Source organism: Neltuma alba, unplaced genomic scaffold, assembly GCF_004799145.2.
Source record: "Neltuma alba isolate B1F8T4 unplaced genomic scaffold, ASM479914v2 tig00012416_pilon, whole genome shotgun sequence".
NCBI lineage: Eukaryota > Viridiplantae > Streptophyta > Magnoliopsida > Fabales > Fabaceae > Neltuma > Neltuma alba.
In genome coordinates, this window is record NW_021636907.1 from 211774 (window position 1) to 217087 (window position 5314).

Consider the following 5314-nt stretch of genomic DNA (forward strand, 5'->3'; position numbering starts at 1 on the left):
GCTCACATGCATTACAAAGTAGGGGAGGAAGACGAGGAAGTAGTTGGGAAAAATAAAAAAAGAAAGATGAATTATGTTATCTTTCTCTCTCATCCTTTTTTAACTAAATGACTCTCAATGTGCTTGAAACAACATCATTCCCCAGTCATTGAGCTCCTCCTCCAACAACCCACTCATTTTAGAACATCCCTCTATTTTTTTTTGGAAAAAAAATTAATATCATCAATTGTAATCCCTAAGCGTTGACACTAGTACCATATGCAATCATTAGCATTATTTGAAAAAATAAGTATAAATTTGTGAGAAGAAATGAATCAAGATATTATATTTAAAATCAAAACAAATTCTTTAATTAGCTCATCTATATTTATATTAGATGGAGTATAAGTCAGTCTATATACAGTCAATAAATAAAGCTTCTTTTATTCTATCATTTATTTGGGCAATTGGCAGAGAAATGGTAAAAGCAAAAGCATTTCAAGAAGTAACAATGGAAACTTTATTATCGTTAATCACTAGAAAAAGAAAATTTTAAAAGCAACTTTCTGGAGTCACCGTCAAAGTAGAGGCACTTAAGCGTCATTGAGCTAGAAGGTTCCTACAATTTGGAAGGAATTGAATTTAGGATGAGATGAAAAGCAAATGGTAGGGGGACCCATGTGTTGAAGATAAGGTACGACCAAGTCAATTTAAAATTTTTTTCCCCTTTTTAATATGCTCTCTCTTATTCTTAATATAAAACTCCTTTAATTAATTTAGAAACATTAAAAAAACTAAATAAATTTCTTTGAAATATATGCATTTAATATTTTTTAAAACCAATTTACTTAATTTATAAACTACTATATAATCCAATAATATGCATAGATATTTTAAAGATATTATGTAACATATATATATTATAATTAAGTAATTTATTTGATTTATTTAATTTTTTTAAATTAATTAAATAAGTCTTATATTAAAAACAGGAAATAGAATATCAAACAATAGTTCATATTCTGATTGGATTTAAATGAAAGAAGAAATTCATTAGATAATCACTAATTAGCTAGTATTCTTGGAAGCAAAATATTTAGGTGGGCGGGAACTAGGAGAAACCAATAGTGAAGAACTTTTACGACCAAGTCAAACTTGTACCAATTGAAAGCCCTTTATTTCAACCGTGCCCCTCTTTCCTAGAGACTATAAAAGAGAGGAAGAGTAAGTGTAGTATATACAAAAGCCAAATCACAAGAGTCATATATTGCTGTAAAATATGAAGAAGGCTATTCTAATTGCTTTTCTCGTTTGGGTTTCTGCCATATTTCTCTCCCTTCCCTCTTCCACTTATGCACGTCTATTACAAGGTAACAACTTCAACTTCGTTTGCTCTGCTGCTTTATCATCATAATCGTCGTCATCATCTTACAATCTCATTCACTGTGACTAGCATCTTGCCTCAGTTATGAAATTACTATTACGCTAATTTTTTTTTTTTTCCATTTCTGAATACATTAAATTGATATTCCTACGGTCCCATTCATAAATCTTTTATTTCCAACATATGTTTTCCTGAAGTTTTATTAACTTTTTCATAGCTTTTTTTTTTCTTACTTTACCTTTATATAGTACATACACCTTTCAAGAAAATAATAATTTATAGGCAATAATAAACAAAGAGTAAAACAGTACATGCATGTTAAAAATTTAATCACATGACTTCTATAAATAGAATCAGATGAACATGTTATATTGATATTTGTATGTAAATATTATATATGATGACGATGCAGAAAGGACATCAGTAACCTCGCCAACGCCGGAGAAGAATAAGCCTGCAGTAAAATGTCCTCCTGGTTCTTATTCTAATTGCCTTCCACCACGAAAGCCAACTCCAAAAGTTTGCAATCCCTATAGTAGGCATGGCTGCAAGAAGTAGGAAATAAAAGAAATATATGAATGATAAGTATAAGGTATAATAATAATATATAGTCCTTTTGCTTGGTGGAAGATCATAACAATCTCCTAATAATCCATTATTAAATAAATTACTCTCATGTTTCTGTGTCATGTGTGTTGTTTCAGCTTTTGATTATCATTTATCTTTTGAGGAATAATGTCTTCGTGCCTAGATTATTTCATGGGAAGTCGAGGTTTAGGTTTCTCATGAATTCTATGTACCTTTGTGTGTGAGAATTATGTAATTCTTAAATTTATGTGCTGGTGTTGTGGTTGAAATAAAGAATTAACTCCACTCCTGGCCTTCTATCTTTTTAACTAGTTAATTCATAGAGTTACTTCTGGTAAGAAAAAGAAAAACCGAGGGAAATGGTCCAAATCTTGAATTATTGAATTTATTGCATCACTTGAGGAAAAAAAATGTTAAAATTAGATCAATTAAAAGTGATAAAATTAAGTTAGTTAAGGATAGCATATTTGAGTAATGCGTTCAATTTTATCTTTTATATTATTTAAATGTTATCTGGCCATCTTTTCTACTTATGCAAGTAGCTCAATTTAGTTTTCTCTAATCATCCCCCTGGAAAATTTCTCACGAGCTGAACCCTACGAGAAAACAGTTAAAAACATTTAAAGAAAGTGGACACTTCTCACTCTAAATGTTCAAGAAATGACTCTTCATACATAAATGGAATTCGTTATCCCAACATTTTTAAAATATTTCATATTAACAAATGTTTACCATTTTTTGTGTTTAAGGTACTTATATCTATCTGTCTATCTATCTATCTATATAACCTATAAACCTTGTGACTGCTTTGTGATTGGTCCACCTGTCAAATTTACACATATTTCTCGATAAGATGTTAAATGCATAGCATGATGGTTACTAGACAATTAATTCGATTAATAGCCAATTGATTTGGATAAGAGCAAAGGGGCATATGACTGACCGCTTCATTCTATCCAAGGGGCCATATGACTGCATGTCTTCCTAGGATAACGAGTCTTCTAACGAGAATGACTCTTCGTCCTCACTAATTAAAATACCGCATTATTTTTGGCGGGGGCACCTTGAAAACTGACCTATATAAATGGACAAATATCCTTTCAATTTCAAAATGAAATGTTTGCACCCATAATAGTGAAGCGTCCCACTCCAAGGTTGGGAATGACATTTGGGGATGTCTCCATGTTTTTGAGTGTCTGGGATAAGCATACCTACTGGACAATATGTGCACGAGCGCTCTCTGTGACATGGAATCTTTCTCACTTAGCTGATGATGCAACTATAGCTTTCAATTGTATTATCTGTGACAAAAGGCATGAAGTCTATTCATTGAGAAGAATAAATTGTGAACTTTGTTTATCTGTGACAAAAAGGTATGAAGTCTATTCATTGACCTATTACAAGAATAAATTGTGAACTTTGTTGTTTTAGACTTTTGATGCAAGGCATAGATACAATCCAGTGATTATAAGGGTGTGCTTTGTGTAATAGGGTGACATGGTTTTGGCAACTACAAGGCGTAAAGATCTCATTAGACGACTCGGTGGTATCTTAAAAGAGGGATGTACATATTTGTTTCGAAGATTCTCAGTGGGGAATAGAATTAACATAGTCAATAATTCATTCAAAATAACCCTGTAGGAGTATTCCTATTTTGAATTAATGCCACAAGAGTTAATTGCTGAATTGAGGATTACATTTCAGCCTCTCTACGGTTTGGGGTCCAAGATTACTAATATTTGCTATTGGAGATGTCTTTGGCCTAATGAAAGGTGTCACACTGTTGGAACAAATAATCTTCGCAGGGGAAACAATAGAGCAGTTTTGCTTTCGATTATTTGATGAGTGGTAAGAAAATTCCATAACTCTCTAGCTACGATAAGAACTTTAGATGCAAAAATTTAGTTTATTTTATCCGCAATGGAATCAGCTATCATGTGATGTTACAACTGCATCATTTCTTTGCTATGAATCAAGATCGACAAAATATTTGGTGAGTTGTGTCGCATGTTTTGTCTATCATTTGGAGGAGAAATTCCAGTTTCTCAAGGACAAAACAAAATTATGCTTCTCCCCAGGATTTTCTCAAGTAGAGCTCAGATATGATATTGATATATTTATATACGTGTGTATATTTAAATTGTATTAAAAAAAATACTAAATAGACTTGTCGTCGAAATAAAATATCTTGCTTTCAAGTCTTGTGGGCAATTTGTTTGATCGACCATATGCGGTTATGCCGCCTGGCGCAAATTCCTTTGATAACTACGTACGTCAGTTTGGGCTTTTCTCTAAATATCAAGCAATTATTTGTAATTTTAAAATAATTGGTTAAAATTAAAAGGATAAATTGTCTCATTTTAAATATACACTCTTAATTAATTTTATCTCTTTAATTTATAATGTTTTTTCAAACCCTCTTTATTTTTTGTACATATTAAAAGAATTTTACATCAATAGAGTAGTTTTTAAGACAAATTATTAAAAAGAATATTTTAGAAAATTAATATTAGTACACATTTTTCATAAATAATAAATAATTTTTTAATTTTTATAAATTAATTATTTAGCTCATATATATGGAGGACAAAACGACTAATTAAAATGTGAGCATGTGCTTTATGTAGTGGTTAAGTCGACTAAATACCTTGCGGATTTGGACGCAATCAATGAATTATCAATCAATCAATCAGTTATATAAAAGAAAAAATGAGCTGACTATTCATATATTGGCAAGAGTACAGCTTTATATCACGCACCGAAATATAGATATGTGGATATTATGTGAAGCTCAATTATATATATGCATTAAAAATCAGTTTCCTTTTTGGGCCAAAAAAGCCTTAAATTCTAACTTTAATTTGCCTTCTCTCTTTTCTTATTCAGGACTATAAATAACTTATAAATATATTTTTCTTTATTTGCCAACTTGCAGAGTATAGAAAAAATCCCCAAAAAAAATTCTTAAAATTTCAAAAAGATATAAATCAGTGACTCTAATTTTAATAATTTCATATCGGCTCACGTGCATTAAAATGGAACTTAAAAATGTTACGTTTGTTTTTTATCACAGTGCCCTCTTTTTTTTTATTTTAAAAAAAGCCAATTGAACACTCTTTATATAACTGGCGTTAAAACAATTTGCCACGATGGTTATTAATAAAACCGCCATGGAAAGATCAATTTTCCACGACGGTTTTTTAAAGAATCATCGTGGAAAGTAAAGTTTAAACAGCGGTTTTATTAATAACCGTCGTAAAAATTTAATTGTCTATGACGGTTTTTTACAGAACTGTCATCGAAAATCTTGCAACCACTGTGTTTTATTTACATTTCAACGTCGACTGTATCCACTTCGCCTCC

The 5314-nt window shown here is 30.8% G+C and overlaps 1 long non-coding RNA gene across 1 annotated transcript; it reads left to right on the forward strand.

Annotated features, from left to right (window-relative positions):
• Window positions 1-1194: 1194 nt before the first annotated feature.
• LOC114726957 (uncharacterized) lies at window positions 1195-2240 on the forward strand. Its single transcript, XR_003738545.1, has 2 exons — window positions 1195-1349; window positions 1776-2240. It is a non-coding gene; the product is annotated as an uncharacterized LOC114726957 (long non-coding RNA).
• The last annotated feature ends 3074 nt before the right edge of the window (window positions 2241-5314 follow it).